This window comes from Lonchura striata, chromosome 3 (genome assembly GCF_050655825.1).
Source record: "Lonchura striata isolate lonStrDom1 chromosome 3, ASM5065582v1, whole genome shotgun sequence".
In the NCBI taxonomy this organism is placed as follows: Eukaryota; Metazoa; Chordata; class Aves; order Passeriformes; family Estrildidae; genus Lonchura; species Lonchura striata.
In genome coordinates this window covers 100,307,727-100,322,838 of record NC_140705.1, presented here as the reverse complement: position 1 = coordinate 100,322,838, position 15,112 = coordinate 100,307,727, and the positions used below count along the sequence as shown (strand labels likewise).

The 15,112-nt window shown below is 37.5% G+C and overlaps 1 long non-coding RNA gene across 15 annotated transcripts in view; it reads right to left on the bottom strand.

The window, feature by feature from the left end:
- Positions 1-1,711: 1,711 nt before the first annotated feature.
- Positions 1,712-15,112, bottom strand: part of LOC144245989 (uncharacterized) — a 407,049-nt gene continuing 393,648 nt past the window's right edge. For all 15 annotated transcript variants that reach the window (XR_014954465.1, XR_014954467.1, XR_014954464.1 and 12 more), the window contains one exon: positions 1,712-8,656. This is a non-coding gene — a long non-coding RNA (uncharacterized LOC144245989). The remainder of the gene's footprint in view (positions 8,657-15,112) is intronic.

The following is a 15,112-nucleotide window of genomic DNA, read 5'->3' as shown; positions in this document are numbered from 1 at the left end:
TAAATATATTCATATAATCCCTATTAAAGTCCATTCTAAAGATCTAAAGAGACCAGAAATTGAAACCACCAGTTATTTTGTTTACCACCAGCCACTCAAAATTCTCACATGAACTGGAATTTTCAGTAATTTTTATGTTTAAACTCTCAAACTTGTTTTAGGTTAAATAGTGCTTGTGTTTCTCATTTGAAAAGGCACATCAATGGAACCAGAAGGGCTATGAAGCACTGGTCTCAAGGCACAACATTAAGAGCCTGCCTAACTGCATGAAAGGATAGACTTTGTCTAAGCAGGGCTTGCAGGAATTTTAGTATCTCATACAGAAGATATATTCAGGTGCAGAAATATGATATCCATGTCAGGCTGAGCACTAAGCTTGGTGCCAGAGTATGGGAGTGTATTGCTGACTCTAAATCTGCTATTTTGGGGTTTTTTTATCTGAGGCAGGTCATCTTCTGTACCTTGATTTCATAATTAATTTTTAATCTTTCTTGTTTATTAAGGATGTCTTTCAGTGTAAATATTATATTTAATTTCTTGTTGAACAGTATGCAGCACTTCTATCCCAGTGAATAGCTGAGAGCATGCTGATAACAACAATATTCTTACACAATTGTTTCTCCTACATCTCATTTTAACCTTTGGCATTCCATCATATTTGGTGTTGGCAGAATAAAGCATGAGTGTTCTTGCACTTCTTAATAAGACCAAGAGAACTGCTGCAGAAATGTGCAATAGCTGCAAGGTGATGATCTGCCTTGCAAGGAAGTGCATGGGAACATGTTCAAAAGCCCTTAAACAGGAATCAAGTGCTAATTTAAAAATAAAGACGAGGGCAATGAACATTGCAATGATTTCACCCACAGACTTGAGAAAACACAGATGGAGACTTGTTGAATCTATATTTCTCAGGGCCACTACAAGCAGACAAAGACAATACATATTTAGCCGTCTTCTCCGGAGGTTGTTTAATAATAGACATTATGTTTCTTTACTCTGCTCCCAAGGCTCTTTTAACAGTTATATAATATGCATACATATTGGGGAGGAGTATCTGGCATCCCTGGTTTTCTCCTTTTCTAACCAAATGTCTGAACCTGAAGCTAGAGTCAGGTTTCTTTTTGGCCATACTCCTTCTGGCCCATGAAGGTAGAGTTTTTGGATGCATTTCAAGTGAAAGGGTGGAGAACATGTAAACCAGAATACTTCATGGCCTGAGCACTTCACTAATGTGACAGATATGGGTTCAAGCATTCCTTGTTTGAAGAAAGCATAAAACTCCTAATTGCTGGATGAATTAGTGGAGTATCATGCAAAAGGATGGAAACTGAAGCATCTGAGTGCTTGTTTGTTATCACATATAGAAGATAAAGGTGGAATTTTTATGGCACTCTGCCTAAACTTGAACTAGAGTACTGTGGAGGATATGATACAGGACTGAAGCTCCTGCCAAAAGAACAGCTCTTTCAACCATGCAGGCAGCTTCCAGGCAAAGCACAAAGATTATATATATATATATATATATATCAGACTAGTTTTATTTATTCCATGTATAAAAGAATATCAATCACAGGAGATACTAAAGTGATGATGGCCTATGATCGGTTATGGTTATTTCAGAGGACTTAATAACCTGAGATTTTTATTGCTATTCCATTTTTGAAGTAATGGAACAATACTTCAGAAAGTGAAGAGTTTTGGACAAATAAAATGTTTAAAAGAGCGTGGCTTTCTTTTTATTTATTTTCTTTCCATCTCCAATTATTTCAGAAATATTTTACCTCTACAAAATCTACCAAGTGTATCATTGTACAACCAACACATTTCTATTCCTTCTGCAGCCAAATAAAACAAAGAAAAGTATTTGTACAAATGCAATCAATTTCCCTAGAATTATTTTCAATCTTTTGTCATGATCAATACAGGATTAAAATCATCTCATGATAAGATATCTAAAATACCAGGGACCCAATTCTGCTACATTTCCATAGTGTTTGTTCTGGAGGAACAAACCAGTGTCATGGAACTATCATTATATTTAAGTCAAGAACATTTTCAAATCAGACCTTTTAGATGTGAAGGTGAGAGGTGCTACAGACACTTCTGCATTTTCAACAACTAATTTAGCTCTGTTCCTGTGGTGTTAACATCCTGAAACCATAATAGAAATAAAAGACTGCTGGCAGGCATTGCTGTAAATGTAAATCGGGTGTCCAAAGGCTTACTATTTATTTACACACCTAAACATAAATAGTCCCCTCATGTACCACTTTTACCCATAGGCTAAAACACATAGTTTTACATTAAGGTCATACTTGTCCTCATGTTTTGGAAACATAATCTCTCTTTTAAGGTTTGCAATTCTTGTTCCAACTGTGGATTTATAAATCCCTCCACTTTCAAAGAATTAAAGAATTCTTAAGGCTTAAGGTTGTTTTTATTTGGATGGAGCAAGTATTAAAAGAAAGTCCACTACCGTGTCAATATATACATATAGACACGCTCATATTTCTCATTAATATTTGAGAGGGTATAACTTGGTAATTGAAAGGCCAAGACAATAGGAAAAAAAATGGTCAACATAAACTTTTTTTTTTCTGAACACAACTGAGTGGTGTCTCACCTTGACATGCACCACTGGGAAGAGTTTTGAATTAATAGTGATAGCCATTTTGAAATTCAGTATCAGAAACTCATTAAAATTTGAAATTGATTTAGAAACTGTTAGTTTCAGTTTAAGTCTCTTCCAGTCCAACACCAGAATGCTGCAGGAAGTCCAAGTCTGTCTAAACGATTTCTAAGGAGAAGCCAATGTACTGTGGGCTGTATCTGGCTGAGCAGTCAAGCTGCTGGACATTTAATCTATATAGGGATCTGATCCTAGCCTATGGCCAAAGTATTTTTGCCTTTTTTCAGGCTTTACGGGTCATAAGGCTGATTTCAAGGAAAAACTCAGGGGTTTTTCTTGGGGTGAAGTCTAAAGGGGTGTTCCTGTTTCTGTCCCTCTGTAACCGACCACATCTCCCTGGTGCTTCAGGAGGAGAAGCTGAGACATTTCCACAAGGACCATCTCTTCTGTGTGGGGGATGCAATAATGCTTGACATGGTCTGCAGAAGGTTGTGCAAGTCCTTGTTCATACTTTTCAAAAAACGTTACTGAACAATCTAAAAAAGGTCAAAAAATACCTTTTACTTAATTTGAAGAGCTATTCCCAAAAAAAATTATATATTCTAGATAGACTTCAGCCTGGAAAAAAAATACTATCTAGAGAGAAGATTCAGCTCAGAGAAAAAATCTTTGCATTACCAAAATTATTTGACTAAACTGATTGCTATAATCTAGAATAATCTTCTCTAAAGTTAAACATTTATAAACTTCAGATGATCCTGACATTTGAGGAATCTAGCCCAATGCTTTAGTTTCTGTTGTTTATGACCCAAGTACAGAGCTGAATTTTCAAAATTAATTGTGTGTGAAAGCAAAATTAAGCCCAGAAATTGTTCCCTATTCTTCCACAAAGTCTTCCCAAATAAATTTGGCAAATTGTTTACAGTCTACTTGCATGTCTGAGGCCCTCACTGGATCAAGTGTCTGCTTCCTTTTGCCCTGTCTGGTTTAGACTGCAGACTCTCTGGGCTGTGGACTGCCTTTTCTGATAAATCTCTACACAGCATAGAGTACAATGGAATATGATTACTTGTCTGGAGATCTTAATATAAAAGGATCTAATATAATGCAAACATTAGGAGGCATAATACCATGTCATATCATATCAATGGCAGGAGATAAACAGAGTCAGCCTACAGCACTCTGTGTGGAGAGTCTGCAGAGACCCTGCAGTGAAGAGTGAATATAGAAATGGAAAATAGTTTTAGGTTTTCCAGAGCTACAGGTTAATTCCTTCTCCAGTAACCAGGATGAATAGGATGAAGGCCATAAAATGTGAATGCTCTTCTTAATTGGAAAACAGGCAGTAAAGGAGTTGCCCCTTTAGGATCAAAGACACTATTAAAAATGAAAGATACTATTACAGTTATTGTAAGGTTTTAATAGTAGCATTTATCAATAGCCCTTCTCACTGGGGAAATTGCTATAAATACCCAGGTGACTTACAAGAAACTATATTGTTCATAACATCAAGTGACTGGCAAAGCATTAACTTCTGATATTCTTTTTCTATTTCATTTTATATCCTTGAACCTAGGCTCTAGAAAATACATTTTTAAACAAGGAGTAGTTCATCGTCTGATATATATGGCTGAGGTAATAGAGAGCTGCTAATCTTAGGAAAAATTTACCTCTGTAAAAAATTGAGATGTCACTTATTCATTCCTCTCACTGTTTACTTTCAAGGGCTACATAAACATGAAAATTTGTCTCCTGAATGTCTGAGATATAATAACAGGCTGCATCTCTTTCTCCCACCCCATCAGTAAGCTATATTTGGTAGAATTATGCCAGACGCCTCTGGGTTAACGTTAGTTATTCAGCAAAATTGAAAGACACAAACTAAAAGAAAACTGTTAGGATAATCCCAGGGATAGCTTTAAGATCAAAACAAAACAGCATGTTAAAAATAAATTACATTTTGGAATCTTTCACATTTTCCTTATAGGAAAGACATATTTCGTGTCATCAAGGTGTTAATATGCACATTTCTGAGGAAAAAGTATATTCCAAATGAATGTTCACACTTTCCTTGGGTGGAAATCTTCTACCCCTTTTCCTTCAGGTAGTGTGGCAATTGTGGCAGAACTTCCCTGTGCTCTTGGGACTTCACCATGACTGAGGTGTTTCAGGTTGGTAGCCACTTTGCAAGGAGATTGTTTCGTGTGTTCACCCAGCTGGGTAAAGCCTTCTGCACTTTTTCTTTTAGGATGCAGAGGTTAAGAGATGGAATCATGAAACGAGGGCATATTTCTTCTGATCTGAACCCATTCCTTTGTCTTTCCAACTCTTCTTTTTCTCTCCCTCTTAATCATAGAAAGAGAGGATAATTAAGCTGCAAGGGACCTCAGGAGGTCTCTAGTCCAAGCTTCTATTCAGAAGCTCAGCTTTAAGATCCATTCATGTTATTTGGTACTTTACTCAGACAGGAATTCAAAACCTCCAAGGACAGATTTCATCTTTTCCATATTGCACTTAATATTTCAATGAAGGCTCACAATGACAAGGACTTATTCGCCTTTCCTTGATCTACTGTCTGTGTTTGTGGGGATGCAGCTCAGAACATTATTTGTTTCCTTTGCTGCCAGAGCACACTACCAGCTCATGTCATGCCAGCCCCTTAAGTCCTGCAGAGATGCTCCTCAGTGAGCCAGTCAATGGCCTGTACTGCTGCAGGAGTTCATTTGTTTCCAGGTGCAGGACTCAGCATTTTTCCTTTCTGAGTTTCAGAAGGTTCCTGTTGGCTCATTCCTCCATTTGTCTCAGTGTTTCTTGATAGCAACTCCACTCTAGGTCTGCTCAGCCTGGTGTCATTTGCAAACTCAGTGACCACACACTCCATGCCCCCTAGCAAGGCAAAGATGCTAAACAGGCCAGGTCAGGGCAGACCCACGCATTCATCATCAGCTTACAGGCAGCTTAGTCCACTTCCTTGGATTTGATTAATTAACCCTTTTTTTACCCATTTTATGAACATTTTCCTTGTTCAGTCTTTTATTATTAATGTAATGGCAAGGACTACTCTCGTTTCTGTTTGAGTTTTGTCTCCTTTTTGCCTCCTATAGCTCCTTCATGAGTTTTCTGTTTGGAGAAGCTGATGTCCTGCTACATGTCCTTGTTTTTCTGTGTAATGGGGGGACCATTCCTGTACTTGGAGGATACTGTCATTAAGGATCTGCAAATTTATTCTGAGCTGCGTTCCTCTTTGAAGCTCCATTTCATGGTGTCCCATCTACCATTTTTCAGAATAATCTTAAATCTCTTCTCCTTCCTCAGGATCTTGAACTCCTATTTCATGGTGCCTATAACCAAAGGTATCAATGATTATTACAAACCAACTAGTCCTGTCTTGTTAAGTGAATAGCAGATACAGCTATGTGCCATCCCTCTTTGGTATAGTACCTACACCTGACCATGTACATGTTGCCCTTCCAGCAGATTACAGACAGAAGAAAGTTCTCCAAAAGAAATAGGGTCTGGGTACAGAGACTTCCTGAGTTGTTTAAATAAGGCTTCATGTACTCCCTCATCCTATGGTGACAGTCTGTAACAGAATTCTCTTTGTTCTGAATGTTGTGTATCCCTCCACAACAACCTTTCAGCCACGTGAGCTGTCCCACCACAGTAACTAAGTGCAGGGGTGATGCAGTTTGGTGACCACAAGCAGAGCTCTAATTCTTCCTGCCTTTTTCTTTGACAGTGGGTATTCATGTACACAGCCTGGAGATGGGCCTTCTTTTCCCTTTTTTCCTCACTCCTAAGGTCTGCCTTGTACACATCACCCTGATATCACCCTATTGTGCCATCTTACCTGTAAAACTGAGTATGGTGGATAAGAAAAGCTAAGAAAAATAGATTAGATAGAGATACACACATAGAATGATGAATTACACATTTTGAAGACACGAGTCAAAGGCTAATGCAGCTGAGAGCCCTCTGAAGGTGGAGATATTTTGAAATGTGCTGAGGAAAGTAACTGAAAAACCAAAATGCAAATCATGCAAGAGGAGGCTGATACCCTCCTATACAATTCCCCAATTAGATGGTTTTTGAATAATCCTAATCCCTACACTCCCTAAAATAAATTCTTGCTAGATAGTTTGATGTGACACAGGGAAATATCTTTTAAATCATAAATGTAAACCAGACCTCTTCATGATATATCAGTTTTCTACTGCAGACGCTTTTTCATTATTTCCTCCTCTCTACCATACAAACTCCACAAAGGCCATTGACAGCTTTTTCTTTCTTAATTAAATAGCTACACAATCCAGTGTCATTAGTTATGAAAATTTGTCCATGTTTTAAACTAAGACCAGCATTGTTAAAAATGTATTGATGCATTGCACTTATTGCAGTTTTCTAAAAATTATCTATCAAAATAGATATATAAAATGTCATTATCCTGCCATAACTGTATCTAATTGGTCTATATCATCAAATTTGCATTTAATTGTGCATTTAAAATCTATGCATTTACTTCTTTGTAAGGTATCTGTAGTTGGTTTTGGTTGGCTAATAGTGGGTTTGTGTGCAAGACTTGGCACAGTGAGTACAGTTTGATCTACTAAAAGTTTTACCTTAAAATATTTCAAAGGCTGTGCTTATTTTATCAGGCAAGAAGAGAAGATAGCTCCTAGCAGTTAAGTCAGAAGTGTCATTAAGAAAAGTTAGTGTCAGCTAAATTCAATTATTTTGCACTTGGGACTGAATTTTTTGACTGAATGACAGAAGATGGGGTATTAATATATGATCTTTTGAGATCATATCCTCTATTTTATGAAGTTTATGGGTTTTATGAAGCACAAATACTGAGCATTCATTAAAATCAATAATAATTTAGTGGCATCTCTTTAGTTTGATGGTATAATCTGTCTTTTCTGCACTAAATCCATAAATGATCAAACATAAAAACTTTGCAGGCAGTGAAAGAGCAACTTCTACTTGCAGCTCTGGCTTTGCTAAGTTTCACTGTTTTATATTTTACAATGCTCTTCAAATCCAAACAAACTGAAAGCATTCTTTTTTCCATTTGTCCTTACTGTTCTCACAATGAAATCACTAACCATGAAATTAAGTCTGCAAGTGAAGTTCCGGAGCAGTGTTAGCAATATGAATAATGCATTGCTCATAACTTAAATTGAGTCAAGTGCACTGTGTATAGATATGACTGCAGAAAAAGAAGTAAGAATAAGAAATCCTCACCATGGCCAAGTTCACTATTAAAGGAATTAAAACTGTCATCAGACACAGTAGATTCATAATTGTATTTCTGTGTTATTCCCATTCCAGAATAATGACTGTAAACTGAACATTAAGCATTATTGAAGCATTTATCCTCTTCATGAGAATGAATAGTATTATTATTCAGTATTACAGCAGACTGGTATGAATGCCAAATGCTTTTAAAGTTTCCTACATAATTTGTAACTAAACCTCCACCAAAGTGATGACTTTCTCTGTTCAGCTTCATCATCTCAGTGACTGAAGAAAGAGCAAAATTTTTACTCAGCCTACCCACAAAATAGGTGCCAATGGCAAGGAATCAGAATCACAGAATGGTTTGGGTTGCAAGGGACCTTTCAGATCACCTCATTCAAACCCTCCTTCCATGGGCAGGGACACCTTCCACAAGAGCAGGGTGCACAAGACCTCATCCAACCTGGCCTCAAACATTTTCAGCTGTGGGGGATCCACAGCTTCTCTGGGCAACATGTGCCAGGGCCTCACCACCCTCAGACTTCAGTTTGAAGCCATTACTTCTTGTCCTGTCACTTGATGCCCTTGTGAAAAGCCCCTCTCCCTTTACTGAGTTAAACTTCTTTGGGTGCTGGAAGGAGCTCCAAGGGCTCCCCAAAGCCTTCATTTCTCCAGGTGGAGCCACACCAGCTCTCAGGCTGTCTTCATAGGAGAGCTGCTCCAGCCCTCTGAGCATCTTCTTGGTTCTTGGCCCTCTTCTGGACTCCAACAGCCCAACAGGTCAGGAAACTATTTTGACAACACACAGGTGAAACAAGATAATAAATATGCAAATTAAAAATATATCCACATATATATATATACACACATATATACACATACATAAAGGTACTTTATTATCATTCAAAACACAACAGAGCTTACTGAGGATCAAAAATCTTCCACAAAATTAAAAAGATAGAGTGATTATTGAAAATTTTCAGTGCCTATTCTAGCCACGGGACAACAGGGTTCTTGGAACAAAATGTGTCATCTTATATATCATAAAACTGTCAGCACAGTCAGGTACCAGTCCTGACCACTGTGTATGATTAAAGTATAAATAGATAAGGATAAAAATGGTAACATCAATTGTTAGAAGTCAATTCTGAAATTCTTTCCACTTTGACTTTGTAAACTAGGACCTCTGGGCATGCAATGCAGAAGTAGGAATAAGGAAGAAACGTTGGTACCTTGCCATCATCTTCTCTATTAGCAGATTATACAAAAAAAAAAAAAAATACAATACAAAAAATAATTTTTGTATGCAGACCACATATGCTATATTCTAATCTTGCTATGATTCATTATTTTATTCCAAATAAGAAGTATTGCTTTGGATATTCAGTTGCTGGACACAGTTAGATGATGTCCATATAGAATGTTCATGCTTAGTAGTTGACTTTCTTTTCTTACTAGTAGAGTGCTGTCTGTCATGTCTTTGGCTCTGTTGTCTTAAATGACCTCAACCCTGTTTGGAAATGCCAGTAAAAGATGAATAGAAGTGGAGTCTGGTTTAAAACTCAGACCTGTGCTATGACATGGTCTCTTAGCATTATACCATTAATATAATGTTCATTCTCCATTTGCTACATATCTTTGTTATTGTCCTGTGGCTCACAAGGTCTTTGTTGTAGGCACCATCCTGAGAATATTTCCAAGTAGCAATAGGAACTCCCAAGGCTGCAAACACATGCTCAGACTGGAGGCCAAAGGCTTAAGCCAGAAAATGGCATATTGCTGTTTGCCTACCTGTAACTACAGTAGCACTTTTCCCTTGATGGCTTTTTAATTTTGCTTACTTTAATAAGTTTCATTTGGAAAGTAGAAGACACCACCACAAAACTGGTTCAAAAGACCAGATTCTCTAATGAAATTATAAAAAATATAGGGAAATGGAAAATATTGAGATAGATAAAATAGCCTTTTTCCTCAAACAGTATCTGTATTTCCAATTACAGTTCTTCACCCTATTCTAACCCTTTTTGCAGCACAAAATTAAACACTTTTCATGTAGCCTCTGCCTGACCCTTAGATGGATGCTTTTTTAGCACAGATGTAATACCTTTCATATACAGCTTGAAAAGCTTTTAAAAAACATAGCAATTACAAAGCTGTGTAAATGTGAGCTGGGATTACAAGTAATAGTACAGTAAGATCTTAATGCATCTTTTTATTGTTACAGCTATTTCATGGAAAAAGGAACTCGATAGGCTGTGTTATACAAAAAAAATGGGAAGCAACAAAGAGCTTGACTGGTGTTCCTTATCTGAAGATTGAGTTTCAAGTGCTAAATAGATTGAAGCTTAGAGAGAGGGCTTGAGAATAATCAGAATTTAAATTTTCTTTCTATTTTTCAACTTGATCCCAAATTTCTGGTCTTTTAGATGATTTGAAATAAGAAAATCAAAACTTAATACCGTGGTAGTTTCTTGGATACAAAAATAATCCAAATATAATAGAGTGAAGAAAAGCAAGGCATGTGGGGAAATGTAGCTTATTTTAGCAAGTGCTTTAGAAGTTTCTGTCTCCTGCAGGAACATGATGTGTAAAAATGAGAAGTCCTGAGTACTAAGACAGTTCCTTTCTTAAAAAAATAAAAAGGTAATAGTAAAGTTAATATGTTCTCGACTGAGAGAACAGAAACTTTTATGCTATGATTTTAGTATTAAACATTCTAATGGGTAGGATATAAAATAAATATATTATAATAACTTATTAATATATAGATTTTCATATTTTTGTAAATGTTGAGTTTCTTTTATATTGCCTAGCACTGTACGTTGGTTTGTTCTGACTGATGAGACATCAGTTCATCTGTGATGTTTAATGTTTAAATTCATACCATTCAAGCATAGGAAAGTACATGTTCTTCAAAATACCACATCTGTATGTGTGCATGACCATGTAGATGTGAAGTCAGCCTCTGCAGAATGTGATATTACAGGGACACCTAACAGGTACATAGCATTCCCTGACCATATTATGAACCCCCTGGAAAACAACCTAGAAAAACTGCTTCTTCCATTTTGCCTCCTGTGAATTTTGTCATTAGCAGTTTTATGAATCTTTGGTTATGAAAATCTGGTACCTTTGTGATCTAGTTTAAGGAATACTTTAAAAAAATTAAAGAAAAAACAAACAACCAAATAAAAAACCACCCCAACCAAAAAAAAAAAAAAAAAAAAAGCTTGGAGTATATATTCACACATCTTCCTTCTCTCTCTAGTATTAGACAGGAATTCGTGTGGATGGTTTGGAAGAGGTGCAATGAGTTAAAAGGGAAACACAAAATGAAAGTACATTTCCTGTGCACAGAAAAGTGGGCCCTTCTCTGCTCTCTGTGTGTAGAAATCAAGTTGCCAGTAAGCATCCAGTCTGAAAAAATCCATCATTCAGCAGGCTGACTGCTGAAATGGGCCTTAGCTTTCTTAGTATTTCTCATTGCCCACCAGTGATTCAATAAATGACTTTCTACTATTAAAAATCAGTCCAAAATTTTAATGAGACAGAAAAGTCGGTTCAGTGAATTCCAGGTGTGTTTTTTCTAGAGTCTGAGCAGTATTGCTGAATTGAGAGTAAGTATAGTTTCACTGCAGGTGAGCTGCCTTTTTTTTTTTTTTTCCCCAACTAATTGCTCCCTCTCTTCCTTTTCTCTCCCCTATGACTAAAGACAGCATGTCTATCAATGCCTGCCAAAGTGGTGGAGAAAATGTTGCTAGCAAAGGCTGATGCAAAGAGCACCACAAATCTCCAGTACTCTCAATGTGCACACCCAGCAGCAGTGTTGGTATCACGGCTCCCATCAGCCATTCCTTCCTATCACACCCCCCTCCACCTTCCTTTTTTTATTCCCTATGTTGTTCTCAGGCCAGCAGCAATGTGTAAACAGGATGTGGGAGCTGCAGTGAAATGTATTCAAGTCCTGTACACCTCCCTCCTCACCTCTGGCTGCAGCGTGCATCCTGCCTGGAACATCTGCTTCAGATAAATACAAGGAGAGTTCAAGCTGTGCAGGGAAGGGCACAGCCTGAAGTTTTTCAGCCTACTCTTGTCACCCTCTTTCTTTAACATTTAAAAAAGATAGAAAAAGCATTTTACTTCTAATGGGTGGCAGGTTTCCTAAAAAGGTACTGTTGAATAATTGTAGGTAGCCTTCTGCCCTAATTGAAAGATATTCTAAGCCCATTAAGAATATGCAACCTACTGTTTGTTTACATATTAGTTCTAGTAATGTTAACTGAAAAGTGCACATTCTTATGCTGTTGATACTCTTGATGCAACTCAAGAAGGACTTTCATGGTTGGCAGTGCAGTTTTTAATAAACTGCCTCTGGTAATATGGCTAAAATAGCTCATAGGGCTTTACAGCACAGTCACTCAAAAAATATTTCAGTACAACTTGAAAACTAGAAACCAGAATAATGTAAATGGTTGCTACTTTTCAGTAGATTCCACTGCAGGCAGTCAGGGAGATCCTGTGAATTCTGCAGTCAAAAAGGGCAGCTTAGGAGTCTTTAATGCCCAGGTAACCCTGAGTAATGTACAGCCAGTGCAGAAATAAGGTATAACATCCTTACTAATCCCAAGGGTAACGGAGAGGCCATAAATGCACATCCAGCAGGCTGCCTCCTGACCCAGAGAGAGAGGCTGAAGGGCTGTTGCTGGCACCGAGTCCATGAAGCTGCACCTTTACTTACACTTGAGAACAGACAGGGAGCCCCTTTCCCTTCCTTCTTGTCACCAGATCCCCTCCTGTTCTGACCTGACCTCTAACCCTTCTTCTTCCCCATCCATAGGGCATAAGAAATGAATTCTGTGCCCAGTCATGAGGAGGTTTTGAGGCACTACTTCCCCTGCACACGTGTACACGTGGAAGTGCCCATGCACAACTGCTCACAATGGAGATAAGCAGGGACAGGGCTCCATGCATAAGAGAGACAAAGGCCTACAATAAGAAATCAGGTAGAAAATAACATGAACAAATCTACATTTCTACTTGGACTGACTTAAGGAGAATTAAGGCATTTTCAGAGATATTAGAGGGTGACTAGACCCTATGGGCTTTTGAACCAAAACTCCATTTAACTTTGCACATATCTCTTGGATTTATTTTCTGGAGGTCCTCCTGTACAAGAATTTTGATCAATACAGCTGATCAAACACAGCCATCTGCAATTGTACTGTTTAAATCTGGATTATCAACATATTCTGCCTTTACAATGAACTGACAGAAACAGCACTTATAGGGTATCATTCACCTCTTGTTAAAGTAGATCTCTAATGTTCAGCAAACATCCTATTAAATAAGTTTAGTCACAAGGTGCCTGCTTTCTCCAAGGTCAAAACCCAGACCCATGTAGCTGTGCCTACAAAGGAAAACATTTCAAATATTTGAGATGGCTCTTACACTCAATGGCATAATTAATTTAAGCAAAAATTTGAGGAAAACAGTCTTAAATTACGTAGAATTGAAATCCTGTAAATTAAATTAAAAGTTAATTAAAAGTCTTTACTGTAAAGTAAATTAAAAGTCTTTTTTATATACACTGTACTACAAAAATCTTGCAGATGCCTTTGGAATTTTTTTATTTACTATCATTTTATATATATATGTGTAAAAGATTGGGGGAGGGGGGCAGGGAGCTCTGTGGTGTTTTGGGGGTTTTTTTTCACCCTTTTATAGAAAAAAAACTACAAAATAAAGCACTTAGTTTTAGTTAGACTAAAATTATTAGATTCAAAATTACAACAGCCCATTCATTCAAATGTCTTTTGCAATATATCACACTCACAAAGGTCTCACCTTTTTCACCATAGAGAAAAAAAATCATCAGTGGAAGGAAGACATTTCAATTAATAATTCTATCATAAGCTGGGATCTGACTTGGGTACTTTGATTTAGCTGAACTTACTGAAAAAGTATGGATGAGAAGGTAAGACTGTGACAGAGAGCATAATCTCTTCTGCAGAAGTATTTTGGCTGGAGAACTGCTAACACTACACAGTATGAGAACATTTCATCCCTGCAGAAGTATGGAAACTCAGAGTCTCCATTTTTGTACTCCTTTCAAACTGTACCAGTATCTAACAATCGAGATGAGATCAAGACTTATACCACAAAGTGCTACAGAAAGGCTTAAACAAATTTAAAAATCAAAGGGAAAATGGAGCTGCAGCAGTGGGGAGTTGTTCAAGGTCACTCAACAGGTTTCTAGCAGGACTGGAAGTTGAACACTTGAGGCCCCCCTAGAATCCTCTATCTGCAAACTATCCTCAATTCCTACTATCACATAAGCCTTTTAAAACAGGGCTGCATATTCACCATCCCCAAGGTATTCAAGTTATAAGTCTTCTTTTAAAAACAAGAAGCACTTTTCATCCTTGCAGGGGGAGCAGCAAGGCCCTTGAGAGTGTGATATTTCAATGCAAACAGGCTGTAGCTCTGAGAACATAAAAGACAGACTACTCACAGTAAGCAACAACAGGTCAGTACACTCTAAAATGGGACTCAGGATTATAGTTTCCTGCATAGACATGAAAAAACTAATGCAGATATTATTCCTTGTAATGTGATCAGTTCTGGGTCTAGGCTGTAACAGGTCCTGTTTGCCACTCTTGCTTTGTACAAGGCTCAGTACAAGCAGGAAACTTATTACAAGGCTTAGGATGTTCTAGAATGTCTTTCTTACTCATCCCACTTTTAAGGGTAATTTCAGCCTTTTCTCACTGTCTCAAATCCATTTTGGAAAATGCTTATTTAAAAGGACTTGAAATTAAATAGGCCAAAAATTTAAATCTACAGACATTATAAAACATCATCCTTCATCACTTTTTGTTCTCAAGTCACAAAGACTGCAAGTGCCAGCTTCTCTGCAACCACCCCGACAGCACTAACTCAGAGCACACTTGCTGTTAAGCTGACATTCAGCTCTCCAAAATGTATGTAAAGCTTCATAAACCTGATTTCTCCTACTTCCAGCACAGAACTCTTGTTAGTCTTATAAACCACATACATCTTCCAGGCAGAAGGTAAAGGCAACTTGTAGTGGCCACTGCTGCTCAAGCTAATAAGAAAGGGACAATATTGTTTTCTTTACATTTCTGACATGACACATCACAAAGAAATGCCAGATCAGGGTCAAGTTACACTAAGCTGCACTGTGCTTTTTGGTCTTGTGATGTGACGTAAGCTCTTACAAAGCAA